We start from the raw sequence: 27,234 nt of genomic DNA on the forward strand, positions 1-27,234 counted from the left end.
AATAGTGTCTGGGTTTGGTGACTGTATATGGGATGGATCCTCTAGATGGCCTTTCCTTCAGTCTCTGCTCAACACTTTGTCCCTGTATTTCCTCCTGTGAGTATTTTGTTCCCCCTTCTAAGAAGGAATGAAGCATCCACACTTTGGTCATTTTTCTTGAGCTTCATGTGGTCTATGAATTGTATCGTGGGTATTCTGAGCTTTTAGGCTAAAACCCACTCATCAGTGAGTGCATACCATGTGTGTTCTTTTGTGACTGGTTTACCTCACTCAGGATGATATTTTCTAGTTCCATCCATTTGCCCATGAATTTCATGAAGACATTGTTTTTAATAGCTGAGTAGTACTCCATTGTGTAGATGTACCACATTTTATTTTTTTCTTTTTTTAAAAGACTTACTTTATTTATGTGAATACATTGTAGCTGTCTTCAGACACACCAAAAGAGGGCACCGGATCCCATACAGATGGTCGTGAGCCACCATGTGGTTGCTGGGAATTGAACTCAGGACCTCTGAAAGAGCAGTCAGCGCTCTTAACCACTGAGCCATCTCTCCAGCCCCACCACATTTTCTGTATCCATTCCTCTGTTGAAGGACATCTGGATTCTTTCCAGCTTCTGGCTATTATAAATAAGGCTGCTATGAACATAGTAGAGCATATGTCCTTGTTATATGCTGGAGCATCTTTGGGTATATGCCTAGTATAGCTGTGTCCAATTTTCTGAGGAACAGAAGCTTCTCTTTTAACTGTGCTTTTCCCCTTTCTTTCTGGGTTTGAAGTCCAAGGCCTTGTGTCTGTATCTGTGTCCTCCACCACTGAGCTCCAAGCCCAGCCAACACTTTCACTTTTGGCTCACTCTTTTGTCTCCTCCAACACCAGACAGCTCAGCTCCTCCCTCCCAGCTGAGACCCTGGTATTTCTTCAGTAATTTTCTTACACTGTTATCATTGTCTTCTCCTCAGGGAATCCAAATTGCACCAAGCAGACTGTTTGATATTGTCCTTAGGACTTCGAGGCCCTATTCATTTTATCTGTTCTTCCTTCTCCTTTACAGATTGGATAGATTTTTATCGATCTGTTTCCCAATCTACTGGATTTTTTTTTCCTGTTGCCTTCAATTTACTCAGAACTCTGCGAAGCAAGTTCTCATTTTAAATGCTCTCTCCTTTCTCTGCTGCAAGTCTGTCTTTTTCATTTATTAAGATTCTATTTTACATTGATGATTTGAATGTATCTTTCATTATTTCTTTGAATTTGTTCGTTTGATCAATTACAGATATGAACCTCTCATATGTTGGTTTCTCGTTCTTGCTTTTACTTTTAAGTGTATATGTCGCATTGTAATTTTTGGTGTGTTTACATTTTTTGATTGCATATTGTGGGTGAATCAGACTGTGTTTTGTGATATGTCTTTATTTGTTATTGATTTGAGATAGGATCTTATGTAGCCCCAGCTGGTCTTGGATTTTCTATGGAGCTGAGGATGGCCTTGAACTTTTGATCATCTTGTCTTCATCTCCTAAGTTCCATGATTAGAGGTGGGCTGCCATGCAGACTTTTATGCAGTGCTGGGGACTAAACCATACCAGGCAATCACTCTGTCAAATGACCTACATCCTTAGCTCCCCTTCTTTTAGAAGTGACTTCTGTCTTAGTGGTAGTTGATTACTTGTAGGTTAAAATGAACTTGGGTGTGCCTGCTTTTATGCTTTCTTAGAGAGAAAACTTAAGATTTCCCAAATCCTTTTAACTTGTGGGATTTAATTTTTAACCTTTTTACTTAGTTTTGTAAGGGTTTGGTTTTAAGTTTTGGAAGAGTAGACTATTGTAAGTTTTTATTTGGGGTGTGTTTCTCACTCCTGAGTAGTGCCATTCCCAGAGTTTCAGCTGGACACCTGGGCTGTGAATAATGTGTTATCAAAGCCTTACACCAGCTTACAGATGCTGCTTACTTCTGATCCCCACTTTAGTGACCCCATTCTCATAAGCCTGTCTAAATGTCCTTCGGCCCTGGGTTAAGCTCTGGCAGAGCTTCCCCACATGGACTTGTGAGGACTACATTGCTTATATTTTTCAACTTTTATGCCTAGTAGATTTCAGTCATGCCAGCTGGCCCCAAGCTATGACCTCTGCTGGACGCACGACAGCCCTTTGCTTCGATTCCTTTACAACAACAGCCACTGGACATTGTCTTCTGACACCAAGCTTAGGCTTCAGCTAGCCAGTTTTCCGTCTCTCCGGAGACCAGGGTTGTCCCTGCTCTGCGAGCATGAGGGCTCCTGTAATCACACTGAAGGGTAGGGAAAGGGAGATCCTAAGAGTTCACTGTTCAGCCAGCCTAGCTGAAATGGTGAGCTTCCACTTCATGGAGAGACTCTGTCACAAGGCAATAGGGGCAACAGAGATAGAGGAAACAGTTGATGTCTTGCTCTGGCCTCTCAGTATGCACATATGGGCATGCATACGCACACACACACACACACACACACACACACACACACACACACACCACATGCATCACATCACATACATATACTGTAACACAAATACTCATACACTTGAGGAGAGGGAGGGAGAGGGAGAGAGAGAGAGGGAGGGAGAGGGAGAGAGAGAGAGGGAGAGAGAGAGAGGGAGAGAGAGAGAGAGAACGAGAGAGAGAGAGAGAGAGAGAGAGAGGGAGAGAACAATTTTGCGATTTTGAGCTTTTGAAAATAGTTGCCTGATATGATTTGATAGTTTTAAGTTGTTTGGGCAACAGAGGTAATCCAATCTAGCATTGATTTTTTTTCTCTCCTTTTTTCTTTTGGTGCTTGGAATCAAATACAAGGATTTCCTGAATGCTAAACATTCACTCTCCCCCTGAACTACACCTCCAACCCATACGGTGGATGTTTGAACAAGGACGGTAAGAGAGTATTGATGAGCCTGGGGAGAGAGCTTAGAGTCAGATCACGAGGAAGAAGTGATTTTAGTTTTCTACTCTGGAAACTAAGGTCAGGAGGATGAAGTTTGCAGGAATGCAGAAAAAAAAAAGAACAGTAGAGTGGAAAGCACTTCTGTAAGTTATTTATAAAAAGGATGAAGGGAGTTAAAATGGGGCCAGGGGTCCTACGAAAGAACCATTTCTTTAGAGATATGCATTGAAATATTTATAGATGAAATAGTATAATTTGGGGGTTTTAGTGGAAATAATCCAGTGTTAAGGATGAAGATGGGGGAGAGGATGGTGCTTTGCTGTGATCAATCTGGGCTCGAGATGAGCATCATCGAAGCTAGATTTTCAAATGCAAGCATGTGTGATGCTATTTCTCTACGTTTGCAAATGTTTGACATTTTCAAGTTTAGACAAATTACAGGGAGAGATAGAGGACTGGGTATGAGAATCCAGATTTGAGGTAGGAGGAAAATCCATGTTGTGCTCTGGCTTCTCAGTGTACACACACACACACACACACACACACACACACACACACACACACACACACCCCGAACACACGCTCAGTTGCAGTTTGTCAAATGTAAAGCAGAAATTTCACGGGAACACGTGCTTGACTGGCTGGATCACTGTTTCCTTGAGCGGCATCCTCAGGTGCAGATGTGTTTGATGCTCTGTCTGAAGATGCAAATCTTCAGCTGGCCGGCGCCTTGACCTGATGAGCTAGAGCTGGGCTGCAGCATCCGTGCTGTGGGCTTGACCAACCGTGTTCGGGGCAAGCTCATTATATTGGCTGGAAATGTAGTATGGTCCCAGTCTGGACTACAATAGACAGGTTAGGTCAGACATTGCACACATCTGTCTGAGTGGTTCCTGGAGCAAATTTTCTTTTGAAGTATTTTGCCCTATCCTTCTTTCCAGATAGTGTTCCCAACCAGCCATGTCCTGGGACCTTCCTGGAACCTCCTGAGGTCTTACTACCACTCGTTGGCTTCCTCCCAACTAAATGAGGATTCTGTAGCTGCACCTAGAGGAGGTTTGTTTCCAAAGCTCCAGACATTTTATTTTCCTTAGTATTTTTTTTTTACATTTTAATAATTTCTTTTGTGTGCGCTGGTGGCAGGGGAGGGGTGTCAGTGCACGTTGAGATGCATGTTAGAGATAATCACTGGGAGTTATTTCTCTCCTTTCACCATGTAGATCCTGGGGATCGAACTTAGGCCATCAGGCTTGGTGGCAGATCCCTTTATCTGATGAGCCATCTTGCCCCCTCCCCCAAATGCAAATCTAGAGAGTGTTCTATAAGCTAAGGTGGAAAGAAAGAGCAAAGGCATCGCCAATCTCCCCTCCTGATGTTCATTTCCTCTTCCTGTTCATTCTACAATCTTTGCTTAGGTATCCCACGGGTCAACTTTTGTATTAGGGACTGACGGCGAGGTCAAAGGTGGTCCAAGGACGTCAAAGGACAGGCATTCTCTCCAGGATATGAGAAGAGAAAGGTACGCATAGAGGCTTTGAGGAAACATTACAGGTGCAGGGATGGATGTGTGTACAGGGACTGGGGACACAAAGGAGTGTGTGACTGTCACTCTAGTCCTTTCCTTGGGTTTCGGTTTTTCCATTGCTTTTCCTACTTATGTACTGCCCAGAGTCTGCTGAGTACCACTTTTCTAACTTCTAAATAAGACTACTTAGAGCTTTCATGCGTATCAACAATGTCAATGTCCAAAGGGACATTTTTCACACCATATGCGGTGCTGCTGATGCTGTTGATAGTGATGGTGATGATGATGTTGGGGGTGGGGTACCAATTCTTTCTACTTCTTGCCAGGCATGTCCGTGATGGATGGCCATGATCACAGATTTTACCAGGTGACATTCAAGGGAACATTGTCATGCACACTGAGCCACAGTAAGATAATCTGGGGGCTGCAGGTATTTCCAGGAAAGATCCATAAGCAAAAGGAAATTTCTTTTCTACATGGGCAATAAATCTTCTGCCTCTTGACTTTTAAAAGCATGGAGCAAAATCTCTTTTTGTCTGTTTTAATAGCAAGCACCGCCCTAACGTTTGTTTTGCTGCTCAGTTTACTGAGGACGTCCACAGTCCTAAATCATCAGCGGGTCCTCTCACTTTGCAGAACAGGTGTAATTTTGACCCTCACTCCCAGCTATGGAAAATACGACCTAGAGACATTGAATAATTTGGCCGAGACACAGCTAGCACAAGTGGAACTCGAAGTCTGAATTCTGGTCTTTTTCTCTTTTCGTTTTCGAAATCTTCAGTCCTTCATGGTAAGTATCCGTAGTGGGCAGGACTATTCTTTGATGTCTATAAAAGGTTTCAAACTGTTTTTTTTTTAAGTTTTTTTTAAATCATCCCTATTTTGACATATCTCAGATGTCTGAAAGGCACCAGTCTCCAGTGCAGTCACAATAAATCAAGCAAACAAATAACCCATCCCTATTGTTCTGTGGATTATTTCCCCATGAGGCAGATGTTTACTTTTTATAAATGAAAGCTCATTGCTGTCAGGAACATTTAAGAGGCTTAACCTGTCTCCTCTGGCATATGGCACTGGCTTTTCATGATAAAAGTCATTGTGTACAGCGGTAGACTAAATTGCAAGGCTCCTTTCTGAAGCCTCATCAGTTACTGTTGGTGAACAGCACCGCTCTCCTATGCAGAAGCTCGTCTGGGCCTCTTCCATGGAGAAAGAGGGGGACAAGTCTGTTTCCTTTGGTAGAAAATACTCATATTTTAATGGGTATGATGTCATGAATTATTAAAGTAGCTTAACTTTAAAGCTGAGCCGAAAGAACTCGTAGTGAGGAACGACCTTGAGACTCTTGAAAAATGGGAATGTTGACTGCGTGCCTGCCGACTCAAAGATGGATTTCTACTTTAGTTTATATTTATGCAACTGTGAAACTCAGTCCCTCATTCCCAAAGAAACCTTTTGTGCAGCCGTGTGGAGAAAGTTATTACATTTTAGTACAGAAGGGCTGTAAAGTTGCTTTCCTCGTGTCTCATGAAAGCGAGAATGTGCTGGCGAACTTTGTGCTGGGGGGAATGGCCCTGAGGAATGAGATGTAGAGTCTCTCAGAAGACAAAAGGAAACAGGCAGGCATTGTTCTTTCAAAAAGGAATGTACCATTAGGTTCTGAGAGAGGATCTGTGTGTAACCCAGTGTCGGTCCCTCTACAGTGTTCACTTGCTTCTGATTCAAGGGAAGGGAAGGGAAATAAGGCCAGAAGCAAGAAGAGCTGCCAGCCGCTGTTGCCTGAGCACGTGACAATGCCTGTAGCAATCCCGCCATAATGAGTGCAGGTGCCCAGGGAAGCTGCCAGAGCGCTCACCGTACCACGGGGAATACTTCAAAGATCTGAGTTGGGCTCCGGGCTCATTCTCTGGCCAATAGTTTGCTGGGGAAAATTATAGAAAACTACAAGTGGAATAATGTGTCCTTGATATTTTCAAAATGAGCCAGTGCTGTGTCTAAACCTAAAAAGAGGTGTGACTCATCTCTTCTTGTGTTCGTTGTAATCCGGCTGGGTTGAGTAACTGTAGGTTCTGGGGCGTCACTTAGGGCAGGTTGTTTTACCCAGCATAGCAAGGCCTTGGGTTTGATTGCCAGTGCAATAATGAAAAAGAACGCTATGGAAAGGAAAAGCCTGTGAACGGGGAAGATGGAAGGACCGGGATGCAACGAGGCCGTTGAATGCTTGGTCCTGTCTCACAAACAATGTTGGCTCATGACCAATAACCATATTTGAGCGAAGGCAAAGCTCAGTGTGTCTGTGTTTGGCATCATACAATAAGTAGCAGAACAGAACTTCATGTGAGCAGATATCTGACACCAGGGGTTTGAATGAATTCGCCATTCATTTTTGTTTGCTTGTTTGTTTTTGGTTGTTTTGTTTTGTTTTGAGACAAGACCATCCGATGCAGCCCAGGCCAGCATTGAGCTCCCTTCTCCACTTCCCAAGTGCTGGGATCCGACATGCACATGTCACCGTGCTCATTTTTACTATTTTGACTCTGAATGATGGTTGGCTGTTTCTTTGAACTCTTTAGTCCTTAAATGTAAGATAGCTTCTTTTTGCCCTTGTAGACCCATCCTTCTCTATTCTCAGTGTCTTGGCAGATAACAGGCTCCTTTTGTTCTTTGGGTTATAGTTGGGTTGGGTCAAACAGGGCTTTGACAGCAAGCAGATGGTTGGAAATGCATTATGTGTCAGTTTGACCTCATTTTTCCTATTTGGTTTTGTTCTGGAGGTAGTATCTCTCACTATGTAGCCCAGGCTGGCCCATTCGTACTCTTCCAGCCCTTGTTTCCTAAGAGGCAAACCCTATAACTTCCATCTTTCTGATGGCTTTTTCTTGAGTGCTATGATGCCTTCCTTCTTTACCTTGTTCTCCTTTTCTGGGTTGTAGTTACTTCTCTAATCCTTTTGCTTCTTTGGGCATAGGTATCTCTCTACTGTTGCTAGCCCATGAGGACCATATCGTTCTCGAGCTTTTTCTGAACACTGGCTCACATCTTTGTGGGTTAGGCTGTGTAAAACAGTTGGATTATGGAAATTGACTGTGTCCTTTGTTTGTTTTAAGACCGTGAGGATGTAACATCTGAGGTTTGTACCCATTAATGACTATTTTTACTGTAAGGATGATGGTTTTTGTGTCTTGTTTCTCCCTTAAGAATTTCCTGCTTATGCTTATTGATAAGTGGCTATTAGCCAAAATGCTTGAATAACCCTAGATGCACAGAACACATGAAACTCAAGAAGGATGACCAAAATGCGAATGCTTCACTCCTTCTTTAAAAGGGGAACAAGAATACCCTTGACAGGAAATAAGGAGGCAAAGTTTAGAACAGAGGCAGAAGGAACACCCATTCAGAGCCTGCCCCACATGTGGCCCATACATATACAGCCACCAAACTAGATAAGATGGATGAAGCAAAGAAGTGCAGGCCGACAGGAACCAGATGTATCTACAGGAACCGGATGTCATCCTGAGAGACACAGCCAGAATACAGCAAATACAGAGGCGAATGCCAGCAGCAAACCACTGAACTGAGAACGGAACCCCCATTGAAGGAATCAGAGAAAGGACTGGAAGAGCTTGAAGAGGCTCGAGACCCCATATGAACAACAATGCCAAGCAACCAGAGCTTCCAGGGACTAAGTCACTACCCAAAGGCTATACATGGACTGACCCTGGACTCTGACCTCATAGGTAGCAATGAATATCCTAGTAAGAGCACCAGTGGAAGGGGAAGCCCTGGGTCCTGCTAAGACTGAACCCCCAGTGAATGGGATTGTTGGGGGGAGGGCGCTAATGGGGGGGAGGATGGGGAGGGGAAGCCCATAAAGAAGGGGAACAGGGGGTGTTAGGGGGATGTTGGCCTGGAAACAGGGAAGAGAAATAACAATCGAGATGTAAATAAGAAATACTCAAGTTAATAAAAAATTAAAAGAAAAAAAAGAATTTCCTGCTTATAATTTCCACCTGAACTATTTTTTCACCATTCACTTCCTTTTGTCTTATTACATGGCCTCTGAATTTTCTCTCAACCCCCCTTGCCCCCAATCTCTATTTGAGTCTGGTGGACCAGTTTCTGTCACTCTTTTAAGACCGACTTTCTATGGTCTATGGGCAGGAGTTGGTCTGTATTAGCATTTCTTTATAAAATCGTCTTCAGAATTGTCTTGAGAAAACAACGCACATTTTTAGACCTTCTAGGGAAAAAAAATCATTATTTATTTCTCCAAAAAAGAGAGAGAGATAATGAAAATATGTTCAGTAAATAACATTTAGGATAATAGAGGATTCTAAAATAGGCAGAAGATTTAAATTCAAGGTCAGTTTCTTCTTTTGTTGGATTGTGGCAAGCATTTAATGGTAATAAAATCTTTTTCCTGTATAATACATTTTATATTAAAACTCAAGGCATTTAAATGAGGGATTTTATGTCTGCACAGTCTTTATTGAGCATGAAGGATTAAAAAAAATGCCTTTTCTTTTCTTAATACTTATTTTTCTGAGGGCTGAAAAGCCACTCCATTCCCCCTGGGTCCACAGAAGCAAGGATTGACAGGTTGAAGGTGGCCAGAAACACTCGCAAAGTGTCTTCCTTATACTGCTTAACCTTGGACCCTGTTATCTGGGCCTTTCTGTCTCCTGAATAGACACTAAATCTTCGTTGGTAGTGTGACAGCTTTATGAGGTGGACTCGAGTCTGTTTTCAGAGGAGTCTGGGAACATTTTAATATGTTTTCTCTTCTCCTATGGGCCACTTAGGTGTAGCCTGTGTCTATCAGTGGGGTAAGGCTGGTGGTCCAGCAGCATCTGGTTGCCATGTTCAGTAACACAGATGAGCAGGTTTATGGTTCCAGAAGGGAACCAGAGTAGTGTTTTTTTTTTTCCATAGGTCAAATTAAAATAGGATAATCTCTTGAAGGAATATTAGCTGATGCTTTGTTGGAGCATGTGGTGTGTGTGTGTGTGTGTGTGTGTGTGTGTGTGTGTGCTGGGTATGTGAGTTACCTGTGTATATGGGTGTACCCACGTGTGTGACCCAAATTCTCTCACTAAAATGTAGTGTGTCTATGAGCACATGTATGTATAGGTGTGCACATGTGTTGCCCAGGCGTGGGGCAGCCTGTGAGATTCTCTCACTAAACCTCATATTTACCGGGCTGATTGTCTGGCCAGCTCTGGGGATCCATTTGTCTCTGCTTCCAGTACTGGGGCTACAGACATGCATGGCCACACCTGGCTTCTTAATGTGAGTGCTGGGAATCCTAACTCAGTGCCTCACGCTTGTGCAGCGGGCACTTTAATGACTGGACCATTTCCTTAGTGCCTGCTCTTTAGTGTCGAGGAATCTATGATCTGCTCCCAATGCCCAGATATCCTTCTGCTGTAGGATGGTACCTGGTGATACTGGCTTGGGTTGTTTTAAGGCTGTTCACTTCGGGTGCACTGGAAGCAAACAGACGATTCAAGGGCATGTTGAAGTCAGGTGCAGCGGGCAGTAAAACAACCATAGAGAACTACATTATTATTTTTTTCCTGGTCATTGGTGATTTTCTTGGATTAAACTATTGAATTAGACTCTTTACTCTCTAATTGAATTTAATCCAGAAGAAACAAAACAGTAGGCTTATAGCTTAGAAGCATTTGAAATACACATTTACAGAGGAAATTCTCTGCCTATAGAAGAGGATTGTTGCTGGTGGGGATCTGACCTGTAGCAGGATGTACCTTCCAATCTATAAATAGTTGCTGTTTGCGTTGGAATACATTACCTGAAGAAGGCAGGCCCCGCGCTTTACATTTTAGATTGCCAAAGCTGCCTTTCCCATTGGGTGGTTAATAACACCTTTTAAAATCTAAATATCCCCAGTACATTAACCTGACCTGCCTGTTCTTGGCCACAACTTTACATTTTAAAAATAGCCCTGAAGCAGGCTCATTGGAAACACAATTTATTTAAACAGCCATTTTCCCCCTGCAACAACCTTTTCTGTGTCTCTCTGTTCCCGGGGCGGCACATGGTGTAGAGCTCGTCGTGGGAAGTTTGGGGTACAGGGGTGCAGGGGAGTTAGTGATGTTCTCTTTGGTCCCTGAAGACAGTTTTGGCGGCTGAGCTTTAATTTGTATTTTTACTAATACCAGCTAGGTGTTTGCCATGGCCTCTGGGAATCAGTCAGAAGGACTTTACAGGGAGGGGAAGGCATGCAAACACTGCTCATTTATTTAGCGCTGAAGGCCCTGGCTGGCAAAGAAAGGCCATCGGTGGTCCTTTGGCTCTCGTGTTTGCTTTCAGACTCTAGGAAAAGCAGTGGCAGAGAAGAAACAAAGGGAAGGAGAGAGGAGAGGGCTGAAGGCATCAGAGAAAACAAAGCTCGCTAAGCCTCGGAGACGGTCACCCTCTAGATATTTTTACATAGGACCCAGAGAATGCTCTGTGTCCCCTGGGCAGATGCAGGACACACACACACACACACACACACACACACACACACACACACACACACACACACCTGCACAAACACTCACCCCAAGGAAAGACAGGGGTGCCCCAGCAAGAACCAGTGCACTTTAGAATTCTGGGTTTGTTTTTTTTTAGGTTCTGAATTAATTAGATACCATGTTGAATTCCAAATGTGATAATTAGGCAAATTAATGCTGCAGTGAAGTTATTAATGAGGCAAAATATGCTAATATGCTTTTGATAAAGAGCTCTTCTTCTGCCTTACCAAGAAATTGGCAAACATCTTTTATTTGAGGCCAGACAGCTCATCTCAAGTGATTTACTAAAAAGCTTCTCGGCCGTATGTTGTGAACAAATGTTGTAAATAGGGGTTAATGTCTAAATTTTTGATGTGGATGAGCCTTGTTTCTATGTAGCAAGCCCTGGATGCTCTCTGCCTGGCATCCAAGCGGCAGCGTGGCCCAGAAAGGCGAAACCTTTTCTGTGCCCCTGAATGCTGGCATGAGGGTACCAAATTGCACTGCTCACTGGGTCCATTTCCTGTAGACAGCACCACCCACCAACGCTCATCACAAGGTGAATGGTGGCTGCCACCCCTTCCCCCAACGTGCTCCGTTCTCTTCAGCAGACTTGGTGTCTCCTTTGGTTTTCAGATGTTCAAAAGTCCTCAGCCCAGAATCATTAGGGAACCCATTTAGTGGTCTGAAAGTGACATGGCAGAATTCCTCCTTCCGATCTAAAGTCAACTTTGTGCATCACACCGTGCATAAAGAACCCTCCTGGGACCAAGTGCAGACACCTCCAACAAGGGAGAGCTGGTTATTAAAACGAGATGGAGGGAAGTCTGAAAAGCACCTTCCCCTCGCTTGAGTGGTTATTTTAATCCTCTTAATCGGATGCACTATGAGGGCACGGCCCGCATAACTTCCATTCACTCGAATGTGACATTTGCTGACAGGTTTAACTGTGTTTCCCTCATCCTCCAGGAGGGGGGCTAGCTTTTGTAAGTCTGGAGAGAGAAGCCCCTGCCACTGTTTGAGTACAGCCACCCTTGGCTTGTCCTTGGGTGGTATGCTTCTGGATTATGCCTGATATCAGGACAGAGACCGTTTGTTAAGGATGAAGCAGCTCACAGTCGGTGATGACATCATTCAGAACTGCCATCAACTGTCAACCACAGAGAACCTTACCAAGAGGTGGTAGCAAATAAAGAATTGACTTTCTCCTCAGACCCAGTAGGCCATGGAAGGTGGTCTTTGATTGAAACACATCTCAGTTGCATCCTTTGTATACTGCCATGACATCATCTTAATTGTCTTTGTGGAACACAGGGGCTGCAGAATTCCAGGTCTTGGCATCTGTGTTTCAAGCAGGAGGGAGAAGGAAAAGGGTTAGGGTTGGTGGGTAGGCTCAGTGCGTAGGTAGGATGCTTGCCTCAGACACACAAGGCCCCCAACACAACCCAAGCTGGCAGTGGTGAGATATAAATGCCACTTGGTGTCATGGTTAGTTTTTGTCAACTTGACACAAACCTAGACACACCAGGGAAGAAGAACTCTCAACTGAGGAAGAACCTTCATTGGATTGGCCATTGGTATCCCTGTGAGGCACTATTTTATTTCTATTTGATGGGTTGGGGAAGGTTGCTGTGGGTAGTACGCTCCTAAGTGGGAGAGCCTAGGGTGTTTGAGAAAGGCATCTGAATGTGACCCTAGGAGTGAGCTAATAAGCAAGTCACTTGTAATGACAGTTCCCCCACCCCCACTCCCCGACCCCCTGATCTCTGTTTCAGTTCCTGACTCTAGGTTCCTGACTTGGCTTTTCCTTGATGACAGAAGCTAAATAAACTGCCTCCTCAGCCAACCAAGTTTGGGTTGCAGTGTTTATCACAGCATCAGACAGCAAACGAAGACACCCAGAACTTGGGAGGTAGAAGCAGGGTTAGAGGCTCAAGTTCGTTCTTAGCTACATAGTGAATGTGAAGCCAGCCTAGGCTGTATGAGACCCTGGTTTCAATAGAAGAAAACAAACAGAGATTGGGAGGGGGTTGGCTTTTTTCCTTCTTAAAGCTTTGCTAGAGTTTCTATCTAACAATCTCCATTTTCTATTTTTGCTTATTGGTAGCATCTTCTAGTGGAAAGGTGAGAGAATGGAGATAGATTGGCCAGCCAACAGCTTTTCAGTCCTTCTGTGGGGCAGCACAATTAGCTGGGCTATGTGGTTGTATTTTTAACCGACTACCACTTCACAGTGGTGATTATCTCAACACTTGGATGTCTGGACACGAGCTGGGAGGGGGTCTGAGTTGGAAAGCCCACGTTGCTCTGTGCAGGTGGAAGGGTGTGAATAAACCTTCAGACTGGGTTGGGCTGTGTGACTCAGCATGTGACTTTCACCCATGCCCCTTAGTTCCCTTAATTGTGACTTGGAGAGCATTCCCTGGGCTATTATAGGAAGTCATTAGGGCTGCAAATACAAAGTGTCTAGCACGTTAAACTTGTTAATAGGTGACAGCTGTTAAGGTAGTAAACGAAGTTCAGATCGTGTTTATGAAGAATTACCATGCAGTAGGAAAACATTGTCACACATTTCCCTGTATCTTTTAAGACATAGGCTTCTGGTGGGCACACCTGTGCCCTTCTGTTGGACAGACTGACAACGGGAAGGACTAAGTTTGAATCGGCATGATCTATGACAAAAGGTGGAAACTTTGAGGAATGGGGAAGGAGGCAAGCTCACTGATGGGTGGGCTGGGGAGGGATGCTGTACATGAGGTATGTAAATCCATCCCCTGACTCACTTGGAAAGCCGTCAGGGAACATGTCTGTTAGAGGCAATGAAGTGAGGGCCTTTTGGTGAGTACAAAGTGGCAATTGTGTCGACTCTAGGTTGCTGTGAAGTTGCAGCTGGCATAGTTTCTAGAGTAGTCACACAAGTGTCAGTATTCAGTAAGCTAGATTTGAAGGTGGCACTAACCCAGCCACGCAAAATAGAGATGGAGAAGAGTCGTGAGCTCTGCAGGAGGCTGGCAATGCCAGCTATGGGTGAGGGTGTCCTTCCACCCCCTTGTAAGGTGTCCCAAGCGATGTGGGGGTGGAGGACTCTTTTCTTATTAGTCCCTGGCTCTTCTGTGATGAAGTCATAGTGACATGCATGTGATTCTAGCATTTGAAGATAAAATCATTTATTTTTAATTTTTTGAACAACATATTTCTAAACAAAAGCCAATTGCTATATTTGGTGCTAAATTGGAAAATAGAAGCCAGCAATCTGTTTCAAAGTTGGAAGAAAATCTGGCTGCTTTAGATTTATTGAGCCGTGGTACAGTACTGTATTTTTATGGGCAAATTAAGATATTTTCAGGGTCAATTGTGAATATACTGGGTGTTCACGTCATGAGCCAATATTAGAACTTAACCCTTGAGTAAAATTTGACTTTTCTGTGTATTAATAAGTGATGAACACATTCATACGTGGCTAGCATGACTCAGACACCACAAACCTGGGCCTTTAAAAAAAAACTTCTATTCTTCTTGCATACATTACATCCTGACCGCAGCTTCCCCCCACTTCATTCTTCTTAGTCCCTCTCCCACTTCCTCTTTCCCCCCAAGATCAACTCCTCCTCTGTTTGCAAAAAAATAAAAATAAAAAAAATAAAAAGAGCAGGCCTCCCAGGGATACCCACGGAGCATGGTCTGACAGGATACAATACGACTCGGCACAAACCTTCATATCGCAGCTTGACTTGGAAACCCAGTAGGATTAAAGGGTCCCAAACATGAGTGACGAGTCAGAGAAAATCCCCATCCTAACTCTTAGAAGTCTCACAAGAACACCAAGCTACACAACCATTAGGTATATGCAGAGGACCTACCTCAGACTTATTCAGGATCCCTGTTTACAAATCTGGGCCTTAAAGCAAGATGATGCCTGTCCCTCCCGTTGGAGAGAGATTTCTCATCTGACTCTGTTGCTCAGGGAGGCAGAGACTAATCCTTGGTCTTCTTGCTTTGCTGAGATGGGGTTTTAACTCGGGTTGGTGGATGGCGATCCCGTCACAAGGGTTGGGGGTACTGGTTCTGGGCTAACATCTACCGTCACAGGGTCGGGGGTACTGGTTCTGAGCTAACATCTATCTACACATCAGCTGGGAGGTCGTCATTCCTGTGTCATGACCACCTTAAAATACTTGTGGCTGCTCTCCTAGTTTGGTCCTTTATTCTTTCCCTGGCACATACCAAAGAATGTTATTTCTTGCTTCCTCCAGGGCCATAAGAAACCTACAAAGCTTCCCAAGGTCTTCCATCTTCAAACTCCATGAGCTGTGTCTTCTCTATGGCTCCTGTCCCTAGACCGCATGGGAACTGGGTCACTGCAAACTGGCCATTTCTCAACACGAAGTGGGATCTTGTTGCTCTCTTGGGATGCCTGATGTGATTTGGGAAGGGGGGGATAAGAATCCCCCCCAAGAGGTGTAGAAGCTCCTAAATATCAGATTTCTCTCATCGTATCCTTCACCCAGGTGGGATTCCTTTATTTGTCTCCCGGGAACAGGGGAAACTTTCTGACTGATCACATTTTGTTCAAATCTTCTGTGAGTGATCCAAGTCTTAGGCTTTTGAAACTCAAAACCTCTTCCTCCCAAGCCATTCCCATTTCCTTCCTTCTCAGATCTTCTTTGTCAGAAATGAAAGCAAAATTCTTATGTTCCTGAGTGGCAGAAAATGTGGCAACTCACTGGTGAGCATTAGGAAATGCCTCAAGAGGCTACCATGATTGACAGTACTCAGCATCAGGAGGATGCTCCATGAGGGCTCCTGTCTCTTCCCCTCGTGTTGCTGTCACTAGTTTTCTGTTTCTCAGGAAAGTGAGTGCAACCTGGCGGTAAGAGAAGCCTAGGTAGGCATGGCACTTACTAAGAGTAAAAGGCAGGGGTCTTCTTCCTTGCAAATTGTTAGAAATATCCTCTAAAGGTTCATGACATCCCCATGTCTAAGTACCTCTAGGCAAGAATCACACTGTTTATTGGCAGATAATAGTCTTTTCATGCATTTAAACACAGGTGCCAAAACAATTGGTATTGTACAAGAGATAATATTAGTAGATGCTATCATCAGGTGAACCTATGCAAGTTACCATTTCCCCTTGTGTTAGTCAGTTTTCTGTTGCTGTAAGGAAATACCCAAGGCTGGGTACTTTGTAAAGAGTAGAGAGAGAAAAGAGATTTTGCTTAGCTTATAGTTCTGGTGGTTAGATATTGAAGATCATGTGAACTTGTCAGATTGGTCTGAGGTATTTACCTTCATGGCTGTGTCACAAGAAGAGAGGGAAACAAAATCATAACCGTGTGTAGACGAAATCAACTGGAAAAATGGGAGGCCAAAGAGAGGGAATGGGCAGGGCCAGTCTTGTTATTTCTTAATATTAGTACCATGGGGCCAAGCTTCTGAGTGCCTTGAGAGGACACACTCAAGCCATATCTGTGGTGGTTTGAATATGCTTAGCCCAGGGAGTGGCACTGTTAGGAGGTGTGGCCTTGTTGGAGGAAGTGTGTCATTTTGGGGGTGGGCTTGGAGACCCTCCTCCTAGCTGCCCGTGAGACAGTCCTCTTCTGACTGCCTTTGGATCAAGATGCAGAGCTCTCGGCTCCTCCTACTGCGCCATGTCTGCCACGCCTCCTTCCATGATGTTAATGGACTGAACTTCTGAAAATGTAAGCCAGACCCAATTACATGTAGTCTTTTATAAAAGTTGCCTTGGTCTTGGTGTCTCTTCACAGCAATAAAACTGAGACTGAGACAATATCCAAATCACAACACCCTGCAAAGTCCATCGAACTCCCGGGAAGCCATTTGGAAATGACAGAAGATAGGAATGTGTCATGGAGATATACTCAATATGTTTAGATGACCCAAGAGAGCATATTTCAGAACTGTAATTTAGAGCAAATAATGAGAGCATGTGGTGAGAATGGGGTCCCTTCTATTTTTCTGTGACAAAGAACTTTTAATTTTTCACCATTGGAACTTTCGGTTCTATATTGTGGAAAACATAAAAAGTATAGCGATTACCATTTTATCCAAGCATTATTTCAGTGTTATCAAATATATTCATAATGCGTACAATAGCCACCATCCCTCTCCAGAACTGTGGCATTATCTTGTGTTGAAAAGCTGCCCATTAAGCAGAGGCTACCCATTCTTTCTACTCTTCATCCCTGACCTGATAACCTGTGCTATAATTTCTGCCTTTGTGAGTTTGACTTCTCCGGGCACTGCATGTAAGTGGAATCATGCCACAAATGCTGTCTTTACCTGTGGTTTATTTTACTTAGCACAATGTTTATAATACCCATCCATGGTCTACAGTGAGTCTGAATTCCCTTTCTTTCCTTCTGCCCTATGTTTTTAAAAGAAGAGGATTGTCTTAGTTAGGGTTTTATTGCTGTGAACAGACACCATGACCAATGTAAGTTTAATAAAGGACAACATTTAATTGGGGCTGAGTTACAGGTTCAGAGGTTCAGTCCATTATCATCAAGGCGGGAGCATGGCAGGCATGGTGCAGGAGGAGCTGAGTTCTACATCTTCACCCGAAGGAAGCCAGGAACAGACTGAGCCCCACCAGGCAGCTAGGAGGAGGTCTCCAAGCCCACCCCCACAGTGACACACTTCCTCCAAAAAGGCCACACCTTCTAATAGTGCCACTCCCTGGGCCAAACATATGCAAACCGTCACAAGCATCTTCCATATCTTCCATTGTATGATGTGCAGTGTGTGTGTGTGTGTGTGTGTGTGTGTGTGTGTGTGTGTGTGTGTGTGTCAATTTATCTGTTGATGGACTTGGGGTTGTTTTGTTTAGTTTGTGAATGACGCTGCTAGAAATGTTTGTATACAAATGTCTGTTTATATTCTTACTTTCAGTTCTTTAACTTATAGACCTCAAAGTAAGACTGTAGAACCCCATGGCTTTCTGGGTCTTAATTTTTGAGGAGTCACCACGTAGTTTTGCACAGTGGAATTACCACTTTGTATTTCTGCTGGAGTTTCAGGTATTTTTTTTAACACATCATTAATACTTGCCATTTTCTGCATATTTGATAGAAATGTGTGTGGAATTGTATCTCACTGTGCTTTTGTCTTTCTTTTGTATTGCCCCACAGACTGGTCATGCTGAATTCTTTGTCCATTTGAAATCTTTGTTACATTTATATTTTGCTGTTATCTGGAGGCTTTGGGAACTTTTAAGTTCAGCACACTCTGTTGCCCTTAATGTGAGGTCACTCTACGGGGATGTGCTTGCAGGAGGAGGAGGAGGAGGAGAAGGGGGGAGGAGGGTTAAGAGGGAGGAGCACTCAGGAGGATAGAACACTGAGGACCCCCCTCAGAGAGTCATGTCCAATGTACCCAGCTTGGGAGTTTCTTCCCAATCTGGCCCTGCTTCTGACTAGTTTGTTTTTCTGTCACACGGGGCACTCACGAGACTGTCATTCCACAACTGTCCAAGGAGATTTGACTCATCCACGCCTCTGTTGGCCTGATGTCTTCTAAGAGCTCCTGAGTCCCTGAACTGTTCTTAGGAAGCATCATTTGTTCATGCATTCGGTCGTTCACCCCTGAAATACTCTAGTGCACAAACTGTCACCAGGTACAAAACAATGTACCAGATTCTGGGGAAGTGTCAGTGAGTAAAACATTTTCTGCTCCCAACGAATTCTCTGATTACTGGGGAAACAGTAAGTTATCTGGCAATTACAGTTCATTGTAAGTAAGTGCTAAAGTGGAAGTGAAAATGGTAAGAGAGATTATCTTCCCGAGCTGAGAGCCAGTGTTAGAAGTATTTATGGGCTGTTGTGAACAACCTCATCTTCTGCCCGTTAAGTGTAAGCTTGTGTTTCATTATTTTTATTTTTATTTTTATGCCTCTTAACCAAAACCATTTACAGTCAGTCTTTGACGTCTGTAAAGCATAGCCTCTCTCTGTGAAGAGGAGATTTCTAGCATTGAGCCGTTTCCCTGCACGCTGAGAGATGTGTACACCATTTAAAACTCGAGATTTGCCTGGGTACATTCAGGTGGAGCTTAGAGATAGCATCTGGAAGCTTGTGGGACTAACCCCTCCATGACTGGACTTAAAGAAAATCCACCACCATTGGGTAAAAGCTCATGTGTCATTTGCAGCCTGTAGCACAGAGCTGGTGCTCCTGAACTCTATGAATCACAGTGCGTGGGAGGTATTATTGCATTTACTAGCAATGACCCTATAGTCCAAGGCAGAGGGTGTCGAGCAGTTGTAGAGGTGACCCCCACCTCCCATGCTGAATATGATCCAGGAGAGGCACATGGTGAGGCCTTTATTTCTCTTGAGAGAGGATTTGTTTGCTTATCTGGGCTTTAGCAGCCCCAGAGGAAGGTACATGGGTCCTTGACTGAGAGAGTCAAGGGACAACTAATATAGAAGAGGAAGTGTATGTGTTGGTGGGTACATTACAGAGAGGCCATTATATAGACGGCTTCATACTTGAATACATGCTTTAACTAGGTAGCGGTGAAGGGGCGCTGTGGGGGACTACTGAGAAGGAAGAACGAACTGATATGGATTTTGAAGAGTAAGAAATGGGAAAAAAAAACAAAGGACTTAAGATGTTGGTTTTAGGATTAAAGGGGAAGTTTTAATTTGGAAGGAAAAGGATTTGCTGTTGGGTAGTGACAATTAAGCACTGAGTGCATACAGCTGGAACTGCAGCCTTCAGGTGGCCCTCAAATGTCCCAGTGTGGGGCAAGACACATTCTCGTTGGAACTCTCACTTTCTGAGGACAGGATGCACACTGCAGAAGCTGTGTCCAACTGACTTGCTTTGGAGCAAAGCTCTCCTTTTAGCTAAAACTTGTTACTCAAAAGATTATTTATTCCCTACTTTGAAATAGCTCCTTCCCAGCCTTTGACAGGGCTCTGCCGCCTGGCTGACATCAGTTCCACCAGGCAGCACGAGAGGCTTAAAATCAGACCTCAGGAAGCCATCAGCTCATCGAGCAAATGATAAATCATCCCAAATGCATACTGAGCAGGGATCTGTGATGGTTCTAAAGCACAGACAAAACTGCTGTTAGATCTGTCCTTCCAGTTACCCGTGCCAATACCGGGCAAGGATGCAGTAGTATTTGGGTGTTCTCAGGCTGCAAATGTAAGCGTTTATAGATGGTCAAGGAGAACACCGGAGACACGCTGATGTCCTGGGAAAGGTTTGCAGTGATGCTGAGTCACTTGGACGCTGGCCCACAGGGAAGTCAGCTCAGCTCTGTGGGTTGAGGCTGGAAGAGCAGCTCCTACCAGTGGGCCTTGTTTGGGGATGTGATTTTCAGTGCTGTATCCTGTCCCCGAGACCCTCACCCGGCACACTACTTAGGGTTGTTCCAGATCCATTGTTTAAGCAAAAGCCACTTGGCTGTTCCTTAGTGGGAGAAAGACTGAAAAAGTGGTGGACATGCCTTTTAATAGCTGTGAGACTTTGGGTACATACTAAAGCCTCTGTTTTGCTTTCTTCCTTGTAAAGGAGGGAAAAATAATATCCACTTGAAGAGGATGATTGGGAAGAATAGGTAGGCAAATGTTGTGAAGTGTTTGGCTGGATGTGCTGCTTCTGATGGCAGGCACACAGGAAGTGATTTCAAGACAGATCCGTAATGCTTAGTATTAGCAATGATGATGCTACATGACACGACATGTGGTCAGCTGTACAAAGTGTAAAGATGTCTTTAAAATTATTCCTCCTCCTCCTCTTTCTCTTCTAGACTCTATTCTGCCAGGTAGTGGAAATGTAATCTCAGTCATCAAAACAATACAAAGCCAACCGACCGACCGACCACCAACCAACCAATCAACCAACCAACCAATCAACCAATTGAAAAACAGCAGTGGTGAGAACTCCTACCTCCCAAGGGATGGGGATGGGAGGAGCTATAGTCCCAGTACTATGGAGGTTGAGGCAGGAGAATTGAGAATTTTGGGCTAGGCTAGTCTATAAAGTACAATGGCAACCAAAAGAACCCCAATCAGTTCAGGATGTTGGGCTGTGTGAATTTTTATGGAGGAGGGCTGGTCCCTGGAGTTGTGACCTCATGGTCCCCGCGTTCCCTACTTCCTATCAGCCCTCTGAGCTCATGTCTACAAAGATAGCAGCTGCATTTTCTCCTTCTACCTTCCAGGCCTCTCCAAGTCTTCCATTTGCTCGTTCTTTGGTTGCTCTGTTACTGATGAAGATCTTATTGTCTGCCATACCGCTGTCCAACTCCCTACACACTTTGCAGCTTTCCTGGATACTACCTTACAGCAAGTTGGCTCCTCTCTGGAAAGTTCTTAAATGCCCTAGAGCCTTGTGAGGTCTCCACTGTGTGCCTTCCTCACTAGTACTTGCTGAGTGTGACACACAGAATGTCCAGCTACCTCTTCTCACTGCTGATTTTCCTCTCTTCCTTTTCTCTGCCCAACCCTTTGGAGAAAGAGTTTTCTGTTGAGTTTTTGAGATGTAAAAAAAGTCTCTGCCCTAAACTGTGAGTTTCAAATCTGAAACTCCCAAGTCAAAATTGACTTTTTCTTTCTCATGGAATTTTTGTGATGCTATCCCTTCCCCTGGGCAGTGAGTGCTGGATGCTGAAGTGTCTGCCTGGGGAGACAGGAGCGGGCAGAGTATTTTCAGGGCACACGAATGTTTCTTAAAACCTCAAGAGGTGTTTCTAACACATCCCTATTATTACATCTGCCCTCCATGCAGTTTCTGCCCCATGGGGCTGAGCTGCACATTGATTTGCTTCAAGGTTGGAGCATTTGAGAGAACTTCTGACCTGTTGTTGGTAAAGTAAAAGAAGAGAAAATTAAAGAAGCAAGACAGAGAGGCTAAAAAACGAAAGCCAGACCCTTCTGGTCTGCAAAGCATTGGTTGAGCAGAGCGTTAAATGCAGCTCTGGCCCTTGTTCTGCTTTTCCTGTTTCCCAAAGGTCGTGCCATTTTTCTTGATCTGTTTTCTTATTTTCCCCATTCCACAGTTCATCACTGGATGTTCTGCTGCCTAGGCAACAGCATTTGGGGGCAGCGCTCAACAACTAGTTATTGGAGAATATTCTGGTATCCATGCATGCAGAATTTCCTGCAATCTAGACTTTGTTCACTCAGGGACTCTGTTCAGACCCATGTGTGTGTATCTCTTTGGCTATGAGATCCTCGTCCAGAGTCCTCTCAGTTTCAGAGATGACATTGCTGCTGTCGTGTTCAGGAGACCAAGCATTCTGAAGCTGGTAGCATTGCAGCTCATCCTGTGTTCTGTGTCTGATCAAAGTTCTTTTGAACCCTACTGTTTTGTCAGCTGGACATAAGGGGATTTTACCCCCATGGCAACCATGGGAAAAATGTAGGCAATGTTCTTTGGGCACCTGAACATGATTTGGTAGCTAATGCTAAAACAGGATTTATAAAAATTGAACTATGAAGGCAATTTTTAAAGGTTTGCCAACAGCAGCAGCAATAATTTTAGCTTCGGTTTACTCAAACAAGTATTTTATGCCTGGTACTCTATTACATACGTTGCCCCATTCAGCATCACCAACTCATTTTAAAGGCTGGTTGGTGCTTTCCTTTTATAAGTAAGAAAAGGGCATTAGAGATTACATGACTTGCCTTTGGTCACAGAGCATGAGTGGAGAGAACATTTGAAACCTTTGTAGGTTTAACCTCAGAACCCTTCTCCACTGGGTCGGCTTGGGGCCACACTGCAGTTCTTGCTGGACATCTTGGTACTGCTGGATTTCTAGACTGGTGTATGCCTGATGGAGAGTAGGTACACATCAGCGCTAGAAGAAAGTGATTGATGGTTTGAATTGGAGGTTAATGGCCTGTGTTCTCTGGCATTTCCTCTCACCAGCGGCATGAAGATAATAGGTCTAAGCCCTTCTTCTCAGTGGCCCTTTATCTCCATCTGTCCTCACTGCCTGCTTCAGACGGCCATCCTACATCAAGATGCCGGGAAGCTTCCTGATGTCCTTTCCCGATGCCTGCTCTGTTTTCTTTTGATCCAGGTCGTACATAGCAACCAACGGAATCTTTCTAATCTGAAAATCTGTTCACGGCCACTCCGAATCCTCAGAGCAGGTCTGACTTTTCAGATGGCCTTTTCGGGGTCTGGCGTCTTCCCCTTTCAGGCTTCTTCTGCTCACACCCAGTAGTTCTGTGCTTGGAGCCTTGAAAACAGACTCTCTCCCATCTTCAGGCATGTGCATGTTCTGGTTCCTCTGGCTCATGGTGTTGGTTCTCAACCTTCCTAATGCTTCATCCCTTAAATACAGTTTCTAGTGTTGTGGTCACTCCCAACCATAAAACTATGTCGTTGCCATATTACATGTTACTGTCATGAATTGTAATGTAAATATCTGTGTTTTCTGATGGTCTTAGGCGACCCTGTGAAAGGGTCCTTTGACCCTCCCAAGGTCAACCCACAGGTTGAGAACTGCTGCTATAGAATAACAACATACTCCACTTCTCTGCCCACGACCTGTTGATCTCTCGCCAGCTTCCCCGAGCCCCTCTGATGGGACAAGGAGTGCTTTTGGTGTCTTTTTGGTGTTCCACCATGCCCTGCTTTTCCACAACATGAAGCTGTTATTCTCCTATGTCCATTTAAGGTCTGCCATAAGTCATTTTTTTTAGTTCTAGGCCTGGTATCTGGTTACCATTGAATATAACTGTCTCATGGAATCTTCTAGAAGATTGGTTCTGCTGCCATCCCTAATGGAGAGATGGCCAAGTCTCTCCTTTTTTTTTCCAAGTCTCTTGTATAAAAAAATGGTGTGGTGTTTGCATAGAAGCTCTACACATCCTCTCTCGCACTCTTGTTTATCCTTACTTCTTAAGGATTTATTTTATTGAATTGTGTCTATGTTTGCCTGTGTGTAGCTATGTAAAGTGCATGTAGGTGCCTTTGAAGGCCAGAAGAAGACGTCGGATTCTGAGGAGCTGGAGTTACAGATGGATGTTAGCTGCCTCACAGAGATGCTGGGAACCGAACTCAGGTGCTTTGTAACTTGGTAAGCGTTCTTAACCGCTAAGCAATCTCGATCGTTCTAGCCTTAGCCCTATGCCTTTAATCATAGGCTACTCATAATATCCAACACAACATGTAAATATTTGCTTTTCTGTGCTACTTAAGAGTAATGGCCAGAAAAAGACGTAGGAATGCTCGGTACATACACGATTGCGTGTCAGATATTTTCTGTCTGTCGGCGGGCTACAAATGGAGAACTCTCGGGCAACTGCGTTTGCTGGATAAATGTGGAGCTAGAGGTGATGCCTTTTGTAGACATTTTTGAATCAGAATAGCATACTGAACCTTGGGCTTGAGAAGGTCATTATCTCGAGAATAAGTTTCTCAAAGCAACAAATGGAAACAGTCTCTAAAGTCCTCAGTACAGTCTGTGGGGAGGCTTTTGTTAGATGTTGAAAATCTAAACATTTCAAGGCTTCAAAAGGTAAGAGGTTCAAAATGACACTAACAAGTATAGAACCATCGACTCCCCCAAATCTTCCCTTTTATGACTGAGTCAGTCGATTATCAAGTAGGGAGGCCCAGGGAGGCTCCTGTTGCAACCTAATTCGTGAGCCTTCTCTCATTCTATCTGACAAGATTAAAAGTGGAACGCTAGCTCATTGCCCCTTCCCCACAGCCCTCCTGTCCAGGACTTAAGCCCTTGAATACATCTGCTCCCTGGTGCTTCCTTTGCAGCAGACAGCTAGGACCTGGAAAAAGCCTCCCATTTTAAAGGCCGAGGTCCCCGGTTAGAAGGACCAGATGGGACTATTGACTGCAAGCAGGAGCTGAGAGTGTCATCCCTAGCTCTTACTCCTCTTTCATGATCCCTGTTGGATTTTCATACAAATTACCTCTCCCGGGGGCATTTTCTCTCTGCCCTTCCCCAGTGTGCTTTCCCAGGCTTCAGGCTTTGTGTGTATTTGCAAGATACACACAGCGAAGGCAAAGCTCAGACTCCTGTTTTCTGTGAATACTGTGTTCAGTCCGGTCCCCGCAGCCCCACCCTGACGGCACAGCCTTCTCTTGTTGCCCAAGTATTTCTCTGAGCCCTGGGAACAGGGCAGGACGGCTAGCAGAGGGTGAGCAAACAGACGGGGAGCCGCATTTAACACCATCTGCCACTTCCACCGAGGTCAATGGGATAAACCGATTTGCTAAACAAAATGGTTAACAACTCATGAATAAAAACTTGAAGAAAAATTCCAAAAGGGATTTCCATACCGTTCCTAGTCTACAGTTCGCTCATCTTTGGCACAGCCCAGGCCCCACAACTGCTTTTGATCATGCACTTTTCTTGGATTCCAGTAGGGGGCAGCTGCCATTAGGTCTGGAGAGAGAACTCATTTATAAAACCTTTCTAAAAATCCCGTGAGAGGTTCGCCTTCCACAGGGACAAGCCACCTGAGTGGTTAGCAACACCAAGTGGTCAGTTTGAAAAACATATGCATCTAAGCGTCACTAAATGGACTCAGCAGGCTGTATTATTAATTCATCCATTTATGTATGCACCAATAACAATGAAAGGAAAAGAAGCGGTGATTTTTGAAAGAAGGGCACAGGAGGGGCTGGAGGGTGAGGGTGGGAGGCAGGGGGAATTAGATACACAAATGTAAGAAGCCTTAAAATAAGAATAAAGCAGAACACAGCAACAGAAAGATGCACACTAGCATAAATGTGCCCTAGAAACCTCACTTTGAGGTAGAGGAGAGCAATGGTCTACAGATTAGCGTAATAACCCCCAACTTCCTTTAAGACTCCTTCCTTCCTTCCTTCCTTCCTTCCTTCCTTCCTTCCTTCCTTCCTTCCTTCCCTCCTTCCTTCTTCCTTCCTGTATAAGGAGGGACTCTGGATGGGGTTTGGGTAATGATTACTTTTGAATGTTTACCACACACAAACATGACCTTAAGCAGTGGTATTTGTGGCCGTCTCTACTGTTCTGGTGGTTGGGAGCATTGTGAACATATGATTGTGCTTTTCCTCTGGTTTATTCTGTCTTTTGTTCCTGTATAATAATGATAGCAACATTGTCCTTAGAACAGCTTATTTGTCCCTTCTACAGGTAAATGGGCATTTGGGTTGTCTTAAATTTTTTGGTAATCATGAATCACACTACTCAGGTCATTCTAGTCTGTATACCCCAGCACACATGGGCTCCCGTTTCTATAGGGTGAAGTCCTCAGTGCAGAAATAGATGTCTTTAGTTTGACTGGATAATGTCCTATAGTTTCCTAGAGTGCAGGCTCTAAGAGGTCCAGACGAGCCACGTATTGACCAATACTTATGCTACCAGGCTTTTTAATTCGGAGGCTAATGTCATTACCTCATGTTCAGGCCAGTGAGTGGCAAGGGCACCCTTAGTGCCTTCCATAGGATTTGTACAGCAAGGACCTGTGGTACTTCCCCTCCGACACAGACAACAGAAGCCACAGTGAGACACAGACAACAGAAGCCACAGTGAGACACAGACAACAGAAGCCACAGTGAGACATCAGCTGCACTGGACACAACTGGAGTCTGCTTCTCCCAGAGGAGGGGATTTTCTAAGATGCCAGATCCCCTTACCTCCTGTGGAATGCACAATCAGTGTTAACAATGGCAATTAGACTCTGTGCCATCTGGATGGCCTGGGCAAGCGGAGCTGCACAGTGGCTGGCAGAAGGCAGAAGTTGAGCCAGGATCATAGAGGCAGCTTCTTTCTGTGGAGCTGGACCATGACCATTACAACCAGGAACAACTGCTGCTCAGTTCATTGACTCAAGAACCACCCGAGTGTCATGATGGGAGTCCTTAAGAAAAGAGTCTTCTCTCTTAATGGGTCCAACTTCATAGGTCCTGATGGTCACAGGCCTGGCTCTCCATTCAGAACAGGTTGGTTCTGTGGTTCTTGCCTGAGTTTCCAGCACAGTGTAAGGTGGGATAGTAAAAAGTTTCTCCTGCGATGTTGCAAGGAGGGTTCCATGGGAAATCTCGGTGCTCACTCCGCAGATGACTGATACTTTGTTAGACTGGAGAGTTACTAGTTCTAGGGATGGGAACTGGTTTGGGGCTGTGAAGAGACTGGGTTTGCTCTTTGCCCAGAGGACCCTTTCCAGAGGGAGGGTTTTGAACATGGGATGAAAGGAAGGTTAGACTTATATTCTCAGCCTGAATTTTTTTTGGGGGGGTGTGCTGGACAGTTTTATGTCAACCTGCCATAAACTCAAGTCATTTGA

General features: G+C 44.5%; 1 long non-coding RNA gene across 8 annotated transcripts in view; it reads left to right on the forward strand.

The window, feature by feature from the left end:
* The first annotated feature begins 11,254 nt into the window (after window positions 1-11,254).
* LOC108352947 (uncharacterized) overlaps window positions 11,255-27,234 on the forward strand; it is a 36,973-nt gene continuing 20,993 nt past the window's right edge. Inside the window, exons 1-4 of one of the 8 annotated variants that reach the window (XR_005494135.2) lie at window positions 12,273-12,546; window positions 20,739-20,864; window positions 23,890-24,020; window positions 24,716-26,890. This is a non-coding gene — a long non-coding RNA (uncharacterized LOC108352947). Of the gene's footprint in view, window positions 12,547-20,738; window positions 20,865-23,889; window positions 24,021-24,715; window positions 26,891-27,234 lie in introns of all 8 variants that reach the window. The other 7 variants (XR_010057968.1, XR_005494133.2, XR_010057967.1 and 4 more) reach the window with 7 other exon arrangements.

The sequence above is a fragment of the Rattus norvegicus genome, chromosome 15 (assembly GCF_036323735.1).
Source record: "Rattus norvegicus strain BN/NHsdMcwi chromosome 15, GRCr8, whole genome shotgun sequence".
Classification (NCBI taxonomy): Eukaryota; Metazoa; Chordata; class Mammalia; order Rodentia; family Muridae; genus Rattus; species Rattus norvegicus.